General features: G+C 32.3%; 1 protein-coding gene and 1 long non-coding RNA gene across 2 annotated transcripts in view; one reads left to right on the top strand and one right to left on the bottom strand.

The window, feature by feature from the left end:
- Positions 1 to 22,612, bottom strand: part of LOC131000203 (60S ribosomal protein L10a) — a 33,812-nt gene that overhangs the window by 10,932 nt on the left and 268 nt on the right. The gene's annotated exons all lie outside the window — the stretch shown is intronic.
- On the top strand, positions 6,018 to 7,136 carry LOC131000205 (uncharacterized). The gene is made up of 2 exons (XR_009093683.1): positions 6,018 to 6,288; positions 6,887 to 7,136. It is a non-coding gene; the product is annotated as an uncharacterized LOC131000205 (long non-coding RNA).

Consider the following 22,612-nt stretch of genomic DNA (forward strand, 5'->3'; position numbering starts at 1 on the left):
TCAAGAAAAGGCGACGTGGGAACTCGATTCTAGCATGAAGGAGAAGTACCCAGAATTATTTTCTGTGGTACAAAATTCGTGACGAAATTTCTTTTAAGGGGGATAGTATGTCATACCCCGACTTTTAATCCCTGATTAAGGGCTTAATTATTAATAATTAGGGTTCGGCATCCATTAATAATAAAAAAAAAACTGGTTTGATTTATCTGATGTGATTTAATCGTTATATATGTGTTTTAATGTGCTTAGTTAAAGGAAATTTTTATAAATGTGGTGCATAAGTTTTAATTGGTGAGTTAAGTGTATTTATATGAGCCACATGAATTTTAAATTATGCATGAAGTCATGAATTTTATCTAAATTTGATAGTACATGTAACACCCCGTACTTTTCCCTATGTTGTGAGATAGTGTCTTAACACTATTGAGAATATTGAGATGTCAGAGAGATTGGCTGTCCTATTAAGAAAATAGGAATAATGAGTTGGAAATAGAGTCGAGAAAGAAAGAGTGAAAAACCTTGATAAAAAAAAAAAAAAAACTTGATAAAAAAAAATCGGTCGGAGAGACGTCTAGTTTGTCTGTGTTTACCGACTGCTTTGACGTGATATTATGTGAAATTACGTGACTGATTGATTATGTGAGTTTTGTTACGTATGTCATTGTGAGCAAGTTATTATGATTTTTAATTGAGGATATTAGCACTTGGAATTTTAATTAAGTTTCTAAAGCAAGTGCAGTTTATTTTTACCGAGAAATCAAAGAATGCCGGTTAATGAAAATATTTCCAAGCATATATTTTGTTTTTAAAATTATTTTTCCTATGAGAGGAATATTATAATTGAGTGAGTGCACTAATATTAATGCTATAATTATTTTATGTGGTCACATGAATAATTATGTATTGGTATTTTATTAATTAGTACATTTCCATAGTTTTTGTGATTTATTTTTGATCACCCTTCTCACACTATTACTTTAATTTCCCTACCATGTGACTAAATACCACAATTTGCCAAGTGTAGAGATTATTGAAGAGAGTGTAGAGATTAGAGAGATAGTGTAGAGATTAGAGAGAGAGAGATCAAGGCATTAATTGTCAATATTTCCTTAAGATTACAAAATCCTCTTTAAAGATCACAAGATCATTTACAATCTTGCAAAGTCCTCTCTCACTACTCACTCATCATTTTCGACCAACACCACTCTCCCTATTTCTCTCACTTTCCTCCATTTTCATCCATTGTAGAGACCTTCGGAGCTTTCAAAAAAAAAAAATTATACCAAACACCTCAATTCACTCTTAAATCTTACATAAAAACATCCTAGCTACTTATATTCAAGAGAATCATTGAAGAAAGGCTTCCAAGCTAGAGTGAGAAAGTGTGAGTTTTGGTGAGAAATTTGGGTAAGTGATCATGTATTCCATAAATCTTGCTTGAATGATGTTGTATGTGAGTATTCTCGAAAGATTGAAGAAAGAAAATCACCCCTCCCTTGTTCTTAAAATTTTCAAAAAAAAAATGGATCTTTACCCTTCAAAAAAAAAAAAAAAAAAAATCTTTTTCTTTCCTTGATTTGGGGTGAAAAATGAGTCTATGTGATGTCTATGATGATGATTGATGGAGTAAATTGATTATTTGATGTCAATTGATGAATTTGAGGTGAGTTAGTTTAATAAAATTAGGGATATGTGTATCTATGCCCTAAATTGTAATTGATGGATTATATGTGAGTTTAAATAGTTAAAATTGATGGATCTATGATTAGATTAAAGATTCATGTGTGTTATAAAATTTCAAAGAGTTTAGTTTAATAAAAATTAGGACTTTTTGCCTATGTGTTATTTAAGTGATTTTGGTTTAGGATATATGTAATTGAGCATAATATTAGTGTCTAATTATGTTTGACTAGGTCTTTTGTTGGCTAAATAAAATTTTGACTTAGTTTAGTTTATATGAGTTTTTGAGTTTTCATATATTGAGAGGTTGATGATTGGTAAAATGAGGTCTAATTGCTTTATGATCATTATGTGAATGCTTGTCATGCTTTTATTAAGAGTTTACGTTGATACGTGAGTTTTCATTAGAGTTTAGTTTGCTAAAATTTGGGAAGTTTTTATTGATGATGAGATTTGATGAATTGATGTCTTATATGTGCTATTAAATGACTCAATTTGATTAATCTAAGGTTGGATTAATGATTTATGCATGTTTGTAAATTTTCAAAAAGTTTAGTTAGATATAAAATAGGGCTTTTTGATTTATTTGCTAATTATTTGAATTGGCTAAGGATAATTGATAATAAGCATGATAGTAATGATAGTTAAAGGTTAATTTCGCTAATTGTTGATTATATGTGAAATTGCTTGAGTTTAGATTACTAGGATTTGGGTATTTTTGAATTATGAGATCAATGTTTGGATTAATGATGTCTATATGCTAATTGGACTTTATAAAGGACTATGACATGATTAAATTGAGAATTTTGAATGAAATGAAAAGTGTTAGTTTGAGGAAGAAGATGACATACATGTGTATCTATATGTGTATAATGAGTTATATGATGAATGAGATCATGTTTGAATAATTGAGAAATTTTTGTGCATGAAAATGAAAAGAGAATTTTAATGATGCGTTCATTGAAACGTTTTACTAGAGATAAATCGAGACTTAGTATCATGATTTTCTTGAAACCTATCCTTGAACTTAAGGATTTGAGATGAGTGGAGAGTTTATATAGAGTTGAGTAAAGAGACAGAATATGAGATAGAACATGAGTTAAGGCTTTATGAGTATGGATTTTTAAAAGGATTAAAATGTTTTAAATCAATTCCTTTTTAATGGAGTTTAAAATGCTTATTTAAGTCATTTATGAATGAATAATGAGAAATGCGTAAAGGAGTTCGTAAATGAATCGCGGCATGAGATTTTCAATTTCCCTAGTAAACTAGGGAGATATTATGAAGGAACAAGCAATGAACGAGACTCTCACCACCGAGTCACTACAACAATTGGAGAAGGAAAAAGTTCACGCACAAACAAGATATGTACACCACCTCAAGATGGAGGTAAAGAAAAAGGAAATGGAAGAAAAGCACTAGAACTAAACTTAAGGTATAACCCAACCCCAAGGCTAGTAGGCTCAAGGTAAGAGAGTGAATGCTTTGGCTAAAGTGCCAGAAGCTACAGCAAGAATAAAGTTGGAACGCCACCACAATGGAAACTTAGAAACCCCATTAAATAATCATTTGGAAATGAGAAAATGAGTTTACATGGCAGAAGGAGTGCCATTAATCTTTAAATGAAAGTTACCAAAATGATGAGAAAAGTTTGATGTTAGAATTTCCTAGTCAAATCTGAGAAGGTGACTTAGGACGAAGGAAACAATTAAGGTAGTTCACCACTTTACTAAGATGAAGTGGGTGAAAGAAAGCTGTTAGGTCCTGAACTGGTCCAACAGATGGTTGAGAAGGTCGACCACATTAAGCAAAGAATTAAAGAAGTTCAAGATAGACAAAAGTCTTACGCCGATAAACGCCGATCGGAGTTAGAATTTAATGTTGGGAATCGAATTTTCCTCAAAGTCTCTCCCTCAAAGGGAGTTATACGTTTTGGAAAGAGGAGCAAGTTACGACCCCGTTATATAGGACCTTTTGAGATCCTAGATAAGTTAGGTCTTTGTAGCCTATAAGTTGGCTCTGCCACCAAGCATTGTGGATGTATACAATACGTATAGCATCTCGCAATTAAGAAAGCATGTGATTAAGCAAGATAAAGTAGTCATAGCCAGTACCTAAGTTGTGAAGAGAAATCAGTCCAGAGACTTGATCGCAAGATTCAAGTTTTACGAAGCAATAATATTGTTCTCGTCATGTAGTGGAACCATCACAGGATGGAAAAGGCCACAAAAGAGAAGGATGGAATGAATGACTAGTATCCTCAGCTAGATTATCAAGGTATATAATTTCGAGGACGAAATTTTTTTAAGGAGGGAGGAATGTAATACCCCGTTTCCTCGAGCTAAGTTTAGAATAATTTTTAAACTTAGGTTTAAGATGATTCACGCCGGAATAAGAAAAATAATTTATTTTAATTCCAACAAAAATAATTTACAAAAACATTTATAAATTTAGTTATTAAATTTATATGCATTGCATATTTATTTAATTGAGCATCGATCATTTACACGAACTATTTTATTTAACGAACACTGAATGATTATTACAGTTTTCATAATACAACCCGGAAGACTTTTTATTGTATTTTAGTTTATCCTCCCACACCTACCTCTCCCACCTACTCCCTCCCACACCTACCCAATTCCAACCCAAAAGTTAGCAAAAAGAATTCATCCCCATCACTCACACCTGCAACCTTCAATTATAGTTTTCAATCTGCACTCTTCTATCTATTAGAAACATACTTCACTCATTCTGAAAATTTTCATTTGCTCACCAAGATCATTTCGACAGAATCCAGCACACAACAAACAAACAGGATCAACACTCACTGAAATTTCTCACAAGGTAGCCACTTGACTTCTTTTACCTCTGCTCATAAATCGAGCTTCAAGCCGCAAGCTTGTTCAAAGCCATATACAATTGTAATATACCCAGCAACACATTTCAAGCATTTCAATTAAAATGACATTCATATACATATGCATACAACCTGTTCTTGTATATACATATATGTAAAGCATAATTATTCTATTTTCTGCAATACTCCACACTTTTACTGTTTTTACATGAGAAATCAAAAGAAAAGGAAAGAATTAAAAGAATAATAGTAAGAAATTAGAAGATAAGAAAAGGAAATGAATAGAAGAATTGTTGGTGAAGATTGTTGTTGCCGGAGGTGAGGGCGGCGCGGCTTATAGCTGTCGTTCGCCGGAGTTCCAAAAGGGAGGCGGCGGCCTGGGGGTCGTCGACCATCGGGAACTGGGGCTGGTCGGAGCTGGGTTTAGCAGAGGGAGGCCAGAGCTCGGCGGCCATGGCTGCTGCTGCCCGGCCACGGCTGGAGAGAGAGAGGTGGTCTGGGCTGGGTATTGCTGAGGGTGTCGGCGACGGTGGCTCGGCTGCTGTTGCCGGAAGGCCGAGAGAAAGATCGCGAGGGAGGTCAGCGGCGGCAGTCCACTGCTTCGGCTGTCGTCGGGCGATCTGTGAACGGACGGAGAGAGAGAAGAAGGTGACGGTGAGGGTGACCGGAGACGGCTCTCTTCGCCGGAGATGGGCCTCGGCGGCCGTGAGTTCGGGAGAAAGAGAGAGATCGGTGTTGCTATGTGTGTGTGTGCGTTGTGAGGCAGAGAGAGAGAGACGAGAACTGAGGGAGATGAGGCCGGAGTTGGCCGGTCGACGGCTGCCTCGCCGGAAGGAGCCGCGGCGGCGGGACTGATGGCTGAAAGAGAGGGGTCGAGAGAGAGATGACTGATTGCGTTTGTGTGTATGTGATTGTGTCGTGTGTGCGTGTGATTTGGGGAGAAGAAGGGAAGAGTGTGGGCTAGGGCTTAGTTTAAGTGTTGGGCCGAGAGTTGGGCCTTTGTTTTAAATTTTCACTTGGGCCGATTTATTTATTCAGTCTGGGCCATTTCTATTTTATTGAGTTGGGCCTCATCTTTTAATTGGTATGAGCTATTATTTATTTGAGCGTGGGCTCTATTTCATCTATTTAAATGGGCCGATTTTTATGAGTACTTGGGCCGAGATTTTTAATTAAATGGGCTGGGTTATTTCTTATTTTTGGGCCGATTTTCTTTTATTAAGCTGGGCCTTTGATTATTTTAAATCATGGGCTGCCCAAGTATTTATTTAATTGGATTTGTGCAGATTTTATTTAAAAGGAGCTACACTATTATAATTAATTAGACTTATTAAGTTTAATTAATTATTTTCATAGAGTAAATTTTTATAATAATATTAAATTATTATTATAAGCATATTTTCAGTAAATTACTTATTATATGCTAAGCATGACATGATTTGCATTATATCTTGCAAAAATAATATTTATTATTCAATTGGTTTTATTTATAATTCCAATTATTAAAGAAAGATGAGTAAGAATATTGTTGGTGTTCTTAACTCAAGAGAAATGTTTTTAATTATTTACTCATTAAAAACCCGGCTAAGTGAATCATAGAATGTTAAGCACTACACCATGACTTAAGATTAGATTCAAGGAGACCTATTAAGAATAGAATTTCTTGTAGGCTTTGTGGACCAAGGGGATTAGCACTGCTTTCCCAAGACAGGTTATGTGATTATGATCTTCAGGCTTTGCCTATCCAGGTGGGCATTACTTTTACTATACGTATATAGAGATCCCCTGCGTGTCGTAGGCCTCTTATACGAATATATGCATGAGATGATTTTAACTGTTAATTTCAGTTTATTATTATGCCCAAATGATAAATGTCTCTTATGAAATGAAAATGAAATGTTCATGAAATGAAATGAAATGTTTATGAAATGATTGACTGCCAAAAATGTTTATGTTTTTATATGTATCCTATCTGTGTTGGTTCGCCAACTTTAAAGGAAATCCAATTGGGATCCTATGCTAGACAAAGGTCGCTAGCTAGGGTTAACGTGTACACTCATGGAGACCGCGAGTCGCTTGCGACCGGTCTTGGCGTCCGTGGTAAGGAGGCCTCCTTCCCGGCGCGTGACAGAAAGGACAGATATGGATCATATAGACTGAAAATGGGATGCGCATCCACCTTTATGAAAATGAACGAAATGTTTTAAGTAAGCGCAGGTCATTCAAGAAAACCCCTGTGTGTTACTGTTATGGCAGTTCAATTTATATATGTATGCATGTTGTATTTTCGGCTTATGTCACTGAGTATTTTTATACTCAGCCCTGCATGTATTTCTAAATGTGCAGGTTGAGCAACTGATGGAATGGAATGATGTTGAGCGGGTGTTCCTTTGACATTTCAAGAAATGTAACCTTGAGTATACATCTTCATATGTATATCTCACACGTTTTCCGCTGCAAAACACTTTGATTAGGATAGCTCTATGTTATGAAGTTGTTATACGTGTTATTGGGTAACCCACCTTAATCAGTTCTCATTTATGTGTATGTTTTATAAGTATTCAAATAATCATATATGATCCTAGCATTTTATCTATTAGTGACATTTCCATATACTTTAATGTTAAGTAATTGTCCATTTCCATTTCTTATTGTTCACCCCAAGTCATAACCCCTGTTAACCCGTCATTGGGATAGTGGGCTGTGACATGAGCGAATTTGTTGAACGTCGATATCGCCATTCTTTTGAAGGTCGTGTGTGTAGAAGAGCTTGGGAGAAATATGCTTCGTCCGATCGCCTTTGATGTATCCTTCCTTGAGTTGCGCGATGCAAGCAACATTGTCTTCATATAAATAGTTGGTTTGGCCTTTGATGAAGTTAACACGCACGACTATTGGATATGACTCGTCACATTTCTCAACCATACACATCCTCGACTTGCTTCGTGGATTGCAATGATTTCAAAATGATTTGAGGATGTTGCGGTCAAGGTTTGCTTCACAGATTTTCATGATATAGCAGTTCCACCACATGTGAAAACGTATCTAGTTTGTGACTTAACTTCATGTGGATCGGATAAAAATCTTGCATCCGAGTACCCCCACTAGAGTATTATCAGATTTTTCTTGATAATATAATTCAAGGTCAATTGTACCATTTAGATAATGTAGAATGTGCTTAACACCATTCCAATGTCTCAAAGTGGGTGCAGCTCTAAATCTTGCTAGAAGATTGATAGAAAAAACTATATCTGGTCTAGTATTATTAGCCAGATAATTCAACGCTCCAATTGCACTTAGATATGGTACTTCAGGACCAAGTATTGTTTCACCCTCTTCAATTGGTCGAAATGGATATTTCTTAGTGTCAATAGATCTAACGACCATTGGTGATGCTAATGAATGTGCATTATCCATGTAAAAGCGTTTTAACATTTTTTCTGTATATGTGGATTGATGGATAAACGTTCATCCACTGATACGTTCCATTTGCAAACCAAGACAAAACTTTGTCTTTCCCAAATCTTTCCCAAGTCCCCACAGCAGCAACATTTTCAGTTTTTGGTTTTGAAAATCACAATTGAAGGTATTAATTTTTAAACCCTAAATTAATATTTTACTTTTCAAATATTTTAGTTTAATGATAAACTTTGTTTGAATATTTATTTGTTAGAATGTTTTTACTTTATTTTTTATTGTTAAATGTGTCTATGAATCTATTTAGTTTATTTTATAATTTATATTTCTATATTGAATATATAGGAAATGAAGAGTGATGCATCTAAACCAAAAAAATCAAAAGGAATGGTAAAACAATCCAATCTCCAACATTTTATGTTCAAGAAAAGAAATAGTGAGAATCCTTCTAGTGCTAATGTCGCTCCTACAAATGATTTACCTCAAGAAAAGGCTATGGATTTGGGTGGTTTAAATGCTAATAGTGTGCCATTGGAGGAGAAAGAATTGATTTATGATGTTGAGTTTCTTCCTCATGATCCGGGAAAAAGAATTAGCATAATGGATTATCCTCCAAATATGCGCGATTCAATTAGAAGAGCCTATATTCTTAAAAAACCTTGCCAACCAAAAAGTCATGATTTTCCTCAAAAAGACTTTGGAGCTTCATCACGCCGATTTATTCCTTCTTGGTTTAAAAAATGGGATTGGCTTGAATATAGTATTGAGAAAGATGCCGCATTTTGTTTTGTTTGCTACTTGTTCAAGAATGAAGTGGAAAATAATGTGGGGGGAGATGCATTTGTCAATGGAGGGTTTAAGTCTTGGAATAAACCGGATAGGTTCGCGAAACATGTTGGTGGAGTTAAAAGTATTCACAATCTTGCTTATGAAAAATATGTGAATTTAAGAGATGGCAAAAAGAAATCAATTATTGTTTCTTTTGATAATGCCAATGACTTGACTCAAAGAGAGTATGAAATTCGCTTGAAAGCTTCAATTTCTTGTGTGCGTTATCTATTGCGACAAGGCTTGGCATTTCGAGGACATAGAGAAAGTGAAGAATCCCTTAATAGAGGAAATTTTATTGAACTTTTGAAATGGTTGAAGGCACATAATGAATCTATTTCAAATGTCACTTTAGAAAATGCTCCAGGGAATTGCCAATTGATAGCTCCAATGATTCAAAAAGATATTATCAATTGTTGTGCTAAAGAAACAACTATGAGAATATTGGAGGAGCTTGGTGATGATTACTTTGCTATATTGGCCGATGAGTCGAGTGATGTGTCCCAAAAGGAACAACTAGCTCTTTATTTGCGATATATTGAAGGAAAAACAGGAAAGATAGTGGAGCGATTTATTGGACTTGTTCATGTTGGTGATACCACAGCTTTGTCTCTTAGAAGTGCAATTATGTCTTTACTTGTTGAACATTCATTGAGTCCATCTAAGATTCGAGGGCAAGGGTATGATGGGGCTAGTAACATGAAGGGTGAGATAAATGGTCTCAAGACCTTAATTATGCAAGACACCCCAAGTGCCTACTATGTTCATTGTTTTGCTCACCAACTTCAACTAACTCTTGTAGCCGTTGCTAAAAAGAACAATGATTGTGTTTGGCTCTTTGATACGCTTGCAACGTTGTTGAATGTGATTGGAGTTTCTTGTAAAAGAAGAGAAATGCTTCGAGAATTTCAAGCACAAAAAATTGCTCAAGCTTTGGAAGTTGGTGAACTTGATACGGGATCCGGGTTAAATCAAGAACTTGGTTTGAAGAGGCCGGGAGAAACTCGTTGGGGCTCTCATTACAAAACTCTTGTGAATGTCATGAACTTGTTTTCTACAATTGTTAAAGTTCTTGTGATGATTGGGGAGAATGGCTCTAATTCGGATGATAAGGTGAAAGCTCAAGGCATTTTGTACCCACTAGAATCATTTGATTTTATTTTCATGGTACAACTGATGTCTACTATACTTGGGTACGCTAATGATTTATGTCTTGCTCTGCAAAGAAAGGATCAAGATATTGTTGGTGCTATGAGACTTGTCACTTTGACAAAAGTTGTATTACAGAAAATGAGGGAGAATGGATGGGAGGCTCTTTTAGATAAAGTTACCTCATTTTGCAATGATAATGACATTGGTGTTCCAGATATGGAGTCCCGATATATCCCTCAAGGAAGATCAAAGCGTTTTGCTCAACAAGTTTCATATCTTCATCATTTCCGAGTTGACGTGTTTCTAGAAGTAATTGATTTACTACTTCAAGAACTTGACAATCGATTTGATGAGGTCAATATGGAGTTGTTTATATGCATGGCTTGCTTAGATCCTAAAGATGGCTTCTCTTCTTTTGACAAGGAAAAGGTACTCAAACTTGCAACTTTTTATCCCTTTGAATTTTCAAGCATTGATTTGATGGCTCTTGAATGCCAACTTGATATATTTATGGAGGACATGAAAAGAGATGGTGGGTTTCAAAATTTACAAGATGTTGGTTCTCTTTTGATGAAGCTTGTTGAAACTAAGAGACATGTGACTTATCCTCTAATATTTTTGCTCATCAAGTTGGTGTTGATTATTCATGTTGCTACTGCAAGTGTAGAGAGAGCATTTTCTGGAATGACGTATGTCAAGAATAGGCTACGAAATAGCATGGGTGATCAAGTTCTAAATGATTGTTTGGTTACTTTCATTGAGAAAGATATGTTTCTACAAGTTTCCGATGACGAGGTTGTGAAACGCTTTGAAGAAATGAAGACTCGTCGAAAGATAAATTAGATAGTTATGTAATTTTCTTTTGTATTTTTAACAATATTTTGGAATGTAATGTTTTTAACATTAAATATCTTTTACTTTTATGCTTATGAAAAAAAAAATTTGCACCCCCAATTTTAAAATCCTGGATCCGCCACTGGTCATGGGGTCGGCAGCTTCGATATTCCGATCATAAATCTGCCGCCACCCAATCGGCGCTGTCGCTCAATATTCAAGTTCAAATCTCGAAGAATCAATATGAGCCGCAGTCAGGGGCGGAGCCAGGGGGCTAGAGCCCCCCCCCCAATTTTGAATTTTTTTTTTTTTATAATATGTCTAAAAATGTTGTTATTATTATTATTATATTTGTATTTTAGTAAAAAAATGTCTAAAATGTATTGAATGCCCCCAAAAATATTTTTAGTAAATGTTGAACTATATTATGTATGAAAATGTTGTTATTATTATTATTATAGTATTTGTATTTTAGTAAAAAATGTCTAAAATGTATTGAATGCCCCCAAAAATTTTTTTAGTAAATGTTTTGAACTATATTATCTATGAAAATGTTGTTATTATTATTATTATATTTGTATTTTAGTAAAAAATGTCTAAAATGTATTGAATGCCCCCAAAAAAAAATTTTGTAAATGTTTTGAACTATATTATCTATGAAAATGTTGTTATTATTATTATTATTATATTTGTATTTTAGTAAAAAATGTCTAAAATGTATTGAATGCCCCCAAAAAAAATTTTCCGGGGGCGGTCCCCCCCCAAAAAAAATCCTGGCTCCGCCACTGGCCGCAGTGGAAGCCAAGGCATACCAGAAAATTTCCCAAATCCTCAACGCATCAATCGAGGCCTGCCGGAACCCTAATCCGTTCGCATTCCTCTAAAAATTCTCAAAGAAGCCGTAGATTCAAGATCATCGGCAAAATGCTGCAATCCTTCATCTCAATTGAGTGATTCGAAATCTGTTTGCGTTCTTTGTTGTGTGTTTGTTATTGAGTGATTGACGTTTGAGTTTGTACAATTGATGTAGGTGATCCTTCACGTGAGGTGTTGAAAGAATCAGAGAGAAAGAAAGGAGAGGCGTGGGTTGCTGTCCGTCAGCGTGCGACGCCGGATGGTAACTGGTGACGTGAGGACAGAGACAGGGAGGCGGATGGCGGAGAACTCAGAGAGGGAGAGCTGAGAGACGATAGATGAAGGAGAAAAGAAATAACAAAAGGAGAGGCGGAAACGCTGCCTCCGGCAACGGCACCGCCGTCGGGACGCCGACGGCAGGACCTCAGAGAGAGGGGCACACGACGTATGAGCATTGTAGCTGTGCATAAACCAATAAGTTAACTTCCCAGGTAGGTCCCTAATAGGAAGATCCAGCAAATGGTCAAAGTCCAAAGTCGCCACTGCTTGCTTTTGTTGCTCGTTCATCTGTTCCACGGCTTTCACAAACACACAAGAAGTGGTCCTCGTGAACATTGTCAGATAATCCTCATACGGTCTCACAACCCATTCTTTGTAGTTCACCATCCCCTCCTTGCGTTTCTCATGCCTAGTCTTTTTGACGACTTCCACTGGAGACCTACTCTCCTCTGACGAATCTTCCAACGTCTCCTGCTCAACATTGTCCACAACATCCATTTTCTTCCTCTTATTCAAGACCCCTAATTCATAAGGAACTCAAATTAAAACTTCCAACAATGCTATTATACTATGAACTTTGCAACAGTTCATACTAAAAATTTGTATGGTTCATATAATGTCATCGCTGATTCACACATTTAATTTGTTTATTTACTAATTCCATGATTCATACATCAATTCTTACTGGATCATACAACAACTCGTTTGAATCCATCATAAAAAAAAATGTACTTACTAATGTAAGTACTATAACTGATTCATTTCATACCTGATTATGATGCATAATATAAGTCAATGGTTCATTACATATTTATTGTGGTTCATCCCGAACACAATCACTACTGATTCGACCAAGACGCCGTTTTTTCAGCAAAGACAACAAAATTCAATCGAACCCCATGGACGAATCGAACATTCAACCCATTTCACCATTTTTTCAACCAAAGCAGCAAACAAAATTAAATTAAAATAAATAGAAAAAAACACTACAGCGTCATCTACATACTGGTTCTCTTTGATTTCGTAATTGCCATTATAGCTAATTGCCCGGTATAATTTTTTTTTCTCGTTGGTATGAATCGTCCGCTGGCAGAGGCGGAAGTGATGAAGTGAGAATAAACCCTAAGAATTATAATTCTTACAATACATAATAATAGTTTAGAATTTCTACAAAAATTAGATTAGATATGTTAATAATTACCAAAGATACGGTTCAACTAATCTAATCCCTTCATTTCGCAGGCAATTAAATTTCCAAATAAAAGGGGCTCTATTTTCGGGGGAAGGTTGGTGAAGATAAACAGCCGATTTTTTTTTGCTTTGCAGCGTTTGCAGCTATAGAATTTGAAAATATTTGTTCCAGAATTATCTCCTTATTTGCTTTGCAGCGTTTTATCATTCTGAAAGTCAAAGATATCGTTTTATTTTCCAAAAAAATTGTGCAATATTTTCGAAAATCTGATCATTAATGCGGAAAGAGATTAAAATTCGATACCTAATTTACCCTGGAACGACACATACTAATGAATTATAGGGAGTTAGCTCCGAATGTAACCGATGTCTTCAGATGTAATCTTAGCCGTCCAAAATATGATATAGATGGTTGTGATTTGTTCTTATATTATAGTCTAAGGGGAGTTTTTTGAATAGCCATCCCCTATATATATATACAAATTGCTATTAATACATTATGCCATTATTTTTATTGAATGTAATAACTTTTATAGAAAGAGTTGATAAACAAGGATCACACAAAGGTCAAACTTCTTGGCAATTCAATTTATTAGTGTGCAATTTAATTGAAGTATTAGCATGCAATTCAATTTATTAGAGTGTGCTATTTAATTGGAGTATTGCAATTCAATTTATCGTTTAGTTGACTGAATAGTGAATACTGATCGAAAAACAAGGACCACACAAAGGTCAAACTTCTTGGCAATTCAATTTATTAGAGTGTGCTATTTAATTTGTTTAGAATTTTTTTATTTAATTATACATCTTTATTTATTTTTATTATAATTATAACTATTAACGTCCATCGCATGAGGATTAAAATAAAAACACCTCTTAAAATATACCTCTTATAATATATAGTAGGAACAATTTTCAGCCCTTAGATCATCAAGATCTACGGTTGATTCATTACCTTGTGGATGAATTCATGATCTCGAGTTTGAATCTCATAGCTAGGTAGCAAAAAATTTATTTTTTGCAATTCATACAGTTATACAGTAAATTCATACGATCTCTCTCTGTACGCACGGTCTCTCTCTCTCTCTCTCTCTCTCTCTCTCTCTCTCTCTCTCTCTCTTCCCCACCAAATTCATCACGAACATGGCGGATCTGAGGGAGCTGGCGGCGACGAGGTACGGACGGCGCGATCTGAAGAATTTAGGCTTGAAGAGCCTAAAAAATTCAGGCTTGATGCTTTCGTGTGCTTTGAGATCAGTAGGATTTTGAATGCTTCTTCTCCTCCCGCCGTTGCAGCTGCGCACCTCTGCCTGGGGCTTGGGCTTTGGGTGTTGACTCTTAATTAGATTTTGTCGGTAATTTGGCATTTGAAAAAATAAAAATCGGATTGAATTATTTCTATTTTGTGAATAGATGATTTTCGGCTTCGGCTTCAGCTGTTGACTCTTAATTAGATGATGACTGGTATTTGAAGGGGTCGCCGGAGAAATCTCAATTCTCAGGCATCTTTGATTTAATTTTTTTTTTAGTGGACAATTTTTAAATTTACTATTCCAAAATGACTATTTTCAAAATTCACTCTTTTTTTAATTGTAATTATTTAACACATTTATTATTCCAAGAACCAATTAAAATGTTTCTTTTCTAGAACACCAATTAAAATTATTGTTGGTTTGTTGGGAGGAATACCTTGTAGAATGAGAAACTGAAAGTTATTGCTGGCGGTTATCTATTTGAGTTTCAATTATAACTAGTGTACCTCCCGCACGATGTGCGGTGACTGTAGTTTAAATTTTTGTATGATGCGCGCACGTATATTTTATAATTATTAATTTAAATTAATAAAATTAAAATTTGATACAAAATTAGTCTCTGTAAAGTGATCCAATTTTCTAATATAATCATGTAATTTATATAAAACGATACTACGTTCGTCCACCAAAAATATACAACAATTACTCGATTTAATGTCCACTAAGAATATACAATTTTCTTTTTTAGGACATGACTATCATTTTTTTAACCACAATCACTCATTTAACCACAACTACTCATTTTTTTAATGACGTGAGACCCTTTATTCACTAAAAGCATGCATCTACCATTATTTAATTAAATAATTCATCATTACCCTTTATTTTTAACATTTAATTTCTCATAATTAATTTTGTTGACTTTTATTAACTTATAATTATTTTACTATTGATTTAAACAAATGAGTAATCAATTCGACAAAAGTAGATCTACATAGTATTATCTTGTAATGTAATAACTTTATACTTTCCTTCTTGACACATATTAATATATTATCTTTTTTATAATAGTATTAATAACATTGTATTATATTAATAACTTTTCAATGTAAAATAAATAGGAGTACACAATATAAAAAATCAGAATGTTATATAAATAACAAAATAACAAAGAAAAAAAAACATTAAAAAGATGTTTAAGTGCGTCAGTAGTCTTAACTTTAAAATAAAAAATAATAATAATATATATAAATTTTAAACGATCATAACATGCTCATTTAAATTGAGTTATGATCTTTAATTTGAGACATATAATTATATATTGCATATTTTATCTTGAAAAGAATAATACAAAAAATAGAGGAAAAAAAATGGACAATGAAGATAAAAATATATAATAAATTGAAACTTAATCGTCCACAAGTAACAAACTAAGTTTTTTTCTTTGAGAACTTGAGTCTTTTAAGTATTAATTTACTAATAGCTATTTTTAAAATGTTAATTATATTTTAAAATAAACTATTTATTCTTCTATTTTTTATATATATAGGCTTTACATTTTTATTATTATTATAATAGGAAGTATTTTTAAACTATGTAACATTTATAATTGCTTCCAAATTCAAAATTATATTAATAGTTAAACAAAGTAATATATATATATATATATATATAGAAGGAAAATAATCAAAATAAAAATTCAAAATAAAAATTAATAATTAAGTGGTGTGTTTAGTATATACAATTTAATATTTTATATTCAAATAGTAGAACATACACTACAAGAAAATGCGGCTTTAACGACCGAAATTTCGGTCGTTAAAACCCAAAAATCGGTCGTTAATATTATTAACGACCGATTTAACGACCGTTTTTTTCGGTCGTTGTTTGCATCGTCGCCCGAGTTTTAACGACCGTTTTTTCGGTCGTTAAATTTAACGACCGATTTTTTATTTTTAACGACCGAAATTTCGGTCGTTAAAAAGAGAAAAAAAAATAAATAATATAAATAAAAAAATTATTTTTTTTTAATTTTTTTTAATTAACGACCGAAATTTTATTTTTAACGACCGAATTTTCGGTCGTTAAAAATAAATAAAAAAAAATATTTTTTTTTTCGAAAAAAATATATATATATATATTTTTTTTAAATCTCTTTGTATCCCACAAGTATTTTTAGTGTATTTCTAATATATTTTGACCTTAATTGCATACCATTTGACGAACTTCCCAGTAGGTCACCCATCTTACTTGTGCTCTAAGTCAAGCACGCTTAACCTTGGAGTTCCTTTCGAGTAGTCACCAGTACAGAACACTCGTATTATTGATATATATAGTACCTATTAATTCATTTAAACTCTAATTCAATATAAAATATCATTAATCATTCATAACCTTATAATATGTCGAGATAATATAAAATATCATTAAACATTTACGATAAATATAAATTCGAATTAAAAATAATAAAAAATTAATATTATCGTAATTAAATAAAGAAAAGAAAATATGAGTATGAAAAATAATAATCGTATACAACAATAATTCAGAAAATCTAATAAGTCTAATAATTTATTATAATAAATCTAATAATTTATTATTATTTGAAAATTAATAAAATAATTAAATTTGTAAAATAATTAAAAATAATATTAAATAGAAAATTAATAAAAAATAAATAAATAGAAATAGAAAAATAAAATAATAATCGAAAAATAATAATTAAATAATTAATTATTTCTATAGAAAATAATAATTAAATAATAATCGAAAAATAATAATTAAATAATTAAAAATAATCTCTATAATTTGAAAATAATAATTAAATAGAAAATTAATAAAAAATAATTAAATATTTATATATAATCGAAAAATAAAAATTAATAAAAATATAAATGAACTTTAAAAAAATTTAAAATTTGAAAAATAATATTAACGACCGATTATTCGGTCGTTAATAAATAAAATAAATAAATAAATTAATTAAAATAAATAAAAAATAAATAAAAAATAAAAAATAAATAAAAAATAATTTTAACGACCGAAAAATTCGGTCTTTAAAAAAAATAATTAAAAAAATATTTTTTTTATTTTAAAAATATTTAAAAAATAAAAAAATAATAAAAAAATAATAAAAAAATAATAAAAAAAATAAAAAAATAATATTAACGACCGAATAATTCGGTCGTTAAAAAATTAATTTTTTTTTTCGAAAAAAAAAATTATTTTTTAAAAAAAAAAAATTTAATAAAAAAAAATTAAAAAAAAATATTAACGACCGAATTTTCGGTCGTTAAAATTAAAAAAATAATTAAAATAAAAAAAAATAATTTTTACGACCGAAAATTCGGTCGTTAAGAAAAATTAAATATTAAAATATTAAAATAATAATTAACGACCGAATTTTCGGTCGTTAAAAAATAAAAAAAATAAAAAAATAAAATCGGTCGTTAAACGGTCGTAAATCGGTCGTTAAGGCCGCAAAATTAACGACCGAAAATTTCGGTCGTTAATTTCGGTCGTTAAAGGCACAGTTTCTTGTAGTGATAGCATCTAACATTTATATGTTGTAATTTATAACTAATTTTGATTTTCATACAATTAACTGGATAAAAATTATTTCAAAAAATTACGTATAATCTATAGGCGTACAACGTACTTCAAATTTAATAATTAAATAACATTGTTAAACATTAAAATATGTAACTAACTCAATAAGAAGAGTATTTAATGTTGAATTAGAATATTTTTGTTTAGAGAGATAACGATTTATGCACAGTAAAAAGATTTAATTATTTAATATTTATATATTATTAATTTGTTTATCTTTTTGAGAGAAGAAATCATTTAATATTGTTAACATTCATAATTACTTCATGTTGTTTAGAGTCACTTTTCTCTAAACATACGTGTGGTGTTTAGAATGAGACCAATACATGCTTATGTTTAGAAACAATCATTGGCAGTATTTTAGGAGAGAAAATTTCGGCAGTTTTTATAACTAATGTAGTGGATTGGATTGTAATTTTTTCCATAAATTCCAATTATGTCCTTCAAATTGAATGAAATTACATTTACTTTGCTTTTTATATATATAAAGATTTTTTTCATAAATTCCAATTATATCCTTCTAATTGAATTTATATACATTTACTTCTCTTTTTATATATACTAGCATTTGCATCCCGTGCAATGCACGAGAAAATATTTTAAATTTTTATATTTATATAAAATCAATACTAATTCAATTATTATACTTATAAATATAATAAAAAAAACTAATTTTAATTGAGTATACTTGAATTGAATATTGAAAAAATAAAAAAGAATTCACATTTTTAAAATTTGATATATATTATGAAAAACAAAAACAAAAAATAGAGTAATTAAAAAAATTAAAAATATATTTATTCAAAAAATATGAGAGAGGAGAGAGAAATTTATAAAACTTTAATATTTAAATAAAATTAATTTTTACATTTTAAATCAAATATTTTCATAAAATATATCATATTAAAGCTCTTATTGTGATCTTTAATTTGATATGCATATTAAACATTTTTATGATTAATCGAATTTCACAATTTTGGAAAGAAATGTAACAATAAGAAGTTAAAGAAAATGAAAATAAAAAGAAAAATATATAGTTTAAACATAAGCCTTCAATTTTATTATAACTACAAACTTGCCACTCAATTTTGAAATTGATTTCAAATTGGAAACCCCTTTTTAATACTGTATAGATATAGATTATGATAAAAATTATTTTCATAAAAATATTATTAAAACAATAATATACGTGGTGGAGCATATCAAATTGTGAGACTTGGGATTGCTTATATATAGAGCTACTAGTATTTTGTGTATCAAAGTATCAACTCAACTCCACTTGAAAAAATGAAGATAAACAAAATCAGCCGCAAGTTGATAAAACCGCACGCCCCAACCCCTCAAAACCTCAAGAATTACAAGTTATCATTTGTAGATGAGTTAGCTCCCCCTATCAATTTTACAGTTGTTCTGTTTTACGAATCGAAACCCAAAGACTGCAGCCTCCAGTTGGAAGAATCACTGGCCAGAATCTTGGTTGAATTCTATCCTCTTGCAGGAAGATTCATCAATAATTATAGTTGGATTGATTGCTGCGATGAGGGAGCCGAGCTCGTCGAAGCAGAGGCTCCGGACGTCGAGCTGATCGACCTCGTAGCAACAACCGAGATCGATCAGCTCGACAATCTCCTCCCCGACCAACATTTCCGACCACACGTGGACGGAGCTCTTGATCTTCCAATTCTCTCAATCCAGATCACGCGCTTCTCACGTGGTGCGGCCGCCATCGCCATCAGCGTCGCCCACGAGATCTTCGACGGGGCGTCGCTTGCTACGTTCGTGGACGCCTGGGTGGATGCCGCCAATCCAGATCATGATAAGAGGGTAATAATTAGCCCGTCTTTTCATCTCCCCTCGTTGCTTCCATCCGTGATCCGCAACGTGGCCCCGGCCCCGCTCCCGGCTTACGGTCACAAGTTTGTTTCCAAGAGGCTTTTTTTCAACAAGGAGTCTTTGAGGAGGCTGAAATCAAGAATAAGACAAACCAACGGAAAACCCTTATCTGGAGCGCGTGTTGTGACCGCCGTCGTGGCCAAAGCCGTAATCCGACTAGATCGCGCCGTCCACGGCAGAAGCAGAACCTGTGTCGTATTTCATCCGGTTAACATGCGAGAGAGATCAATCCCACCTCAGTCAGCAAACACTTGTGGGAATTTCTTTGCCCCGGCAATGACGGGACCCATAGAAGCTGCGGACAAGCTCGATTTTGATCAACTTGTTCGTCTATTGCGTGATTCAGTTCGAGGCGCCATAGCTCGTCATGCTGAGATACTGTCTCCTGATCGGGATTGGCGTGATATCTACGCAAATGCTGTCGAGAGCTGCCAAAGAGCTGCGTGCGATCCTGAAATCAATGTTTTAACCATCTCTGATTTGACTGGGTTTGGATTCCAGAAAGCTGATTTCGGATGGGGGAAGCCTGTCTCGTCGATCCTTCGATTCGGGCAGCCGCTTGGCAGATTTATGCTGCTGATGACCGACAAATCGGGAGATGGGATTGAGGCATCGTTGTCTATGTACCAACATGAGGTGCCTTACTTTGAGCAAGATGCGGAGATCAAACCCTTCATATCCTATTATCCTAGTCGTTTATGAATCTCTGCTTGCTTTACAAATAAAAGGGTAATGATTAGGGGTGTAATCGAGCCGAATAGTGTCTTGCTCAAAGCTTGGCTCATTTAAATAATCGAGTTGTTTGCTTAATTATCGATCGAGCTTTCATCGAGTCGAATACAGTGTTGAGCTTAATCGAGCTTTTTAAATTTAAATTTTTATTTAAAATTTTAGTTATTTTCCTAATACATAAGTTAATTTTTAAATATATAAGTTATTTTATTCACAAAAATATAATATATTTACTATTTTCTTGTAAATAAATTATGTTAATTAGATACTTAATCCAAATATTACTAATTATAGTAAAAAATATAGTAAGACATTTAATGAATAATCTTATATTTTTAAGATAAATCACTTAACGAGCTTGTTCACGAGCTAACGAGTCGAGTATCGTCATGCTCAAGCTTGGCTTGTTTAGCTAAACTCATCGGCCGTTAGATTAGGAAGAATGGACGATCAGATTTTTGTCCATTTTCTTGGAGATTCATTTGCGCTCATCTCCAAAGGGTTATTTTAGTACTTTTAATTTAAAGATAATCACACTCCAATAATTAAGGGATTGCATATTAATTATATAATAGTTATTAATTCTAAAATCTTGTATTGTACCATTTTACTGTCAAAATTTCTTAACTTCAAAATTTTTATTGGAAATCAAGTTTAGAATTTTTTTTTGTACCGTCATTCATGATGTTCTTTTTCGTTTACCATGTATTGTTTAGTAGAGTAGTTGTTTGTTAATTTTAATTTTTATTATTCTATACTCATTTTTGCCAAACCAGGATGAATTAAACGTGTAATGTTACGAATTATTATGCTTCAAGTGGATATATTAAATGGATCATTTTGTTATTGTGAATGCTTTGACATAAGTCCTGATCATCTTTCAATGAACTATAATTCACACTAATGTTGGTTATAATTCGTAAATCTATTTGTTATTTTTAATCTGTGTTCTAATTCACATGATTCACGTATAGTTCGTCATGAGTATACTTTTAATTCAAACTTATTCATTATTTATTTTATTCTTGAACCAGCATGAATTATTGTCTATGTTCTGCCATTCTTTTTAATCTATATTCTAATTCACATGATTCATGTATAGTTCGTCATGGGTTCACTTTTAATTCAGACTTATTCATTACAAATATTAATTTCAGACGTATAGTTCGTAATGTTCTAATGAATTATTTGACGAATTATCCGTGTAACAACAAGTTTCAATGATAATATCTTCGTTTACAAAAGTAATTTGTTTTAATTCCGGAAACACGTTATTAAGAGAGAGAGAATTAAAATTCGAGCAAAAATCTTGCCATCATTCATACACCATCCATAATAAAAATATTACATACAACTAACAAAGCCAAAAAAAAATTATGTATTTTCACTTCTTGTATTGCTACTTTGACCATGAACAACGGATCAACTTGCCTTTTTCCCCGGCTACAAGAGATCCATCATTGGCTGTCAAAAAATTTGATTAAATTTCATCATGATAAAGAGATCAAAATTTCAATGTGCACAAAAATGGTTATCGGCATCATACAATGAATTAAAACTTAAAGACATTGTTAATGAATAATCTAACAAATATAACAAATATAACAATATACATTAAGATTATTCACTCAATTAACACAGTAACACAACACAACATTTAAGCTTATAATTCATACAGATTCATCATAATGGAACATAAATTTAGAATATTTGTGTACGAATTATCAGATATATGTAATGATTCTTCATTATGAATTAATGTCTTTTATTACGGAAATTTAGAATATTTGTGTACGAATTATCAGACATTGATTCATTATATGAACTTAATAAATCATACAACCTACCAATTCATTGTATAAGCTTAATAAATTATACAACCCCATACAATACAACAACATAATTCCTACATACACTCAACAAGGATGAAAACAACAAATCTTAAAGTAAAAAAATTAAAACCATAAGATATATATAAATCCAAATCAATTGGATGCAGAAAAAGATCGATAATAACATTAATATAAAA

This window comes from Salvia miltiorrhiza, chromosome 8 (genome assembly GCF_028751815.1).
Source record: "Salvia miltiorrhiza cultivar Shanhuang (shh) chromosome 8, IMPLAD_Smil_shh, whole genome shotgun sequence".
In the NCBI taxonomy this organism is placed as follows: Eukaryota; Viridiplantae; Streptophyta; class Magnoliopsida; order Lamiales; family Lamiaceae; genus Salvia; species Salvia miltiorrhiza.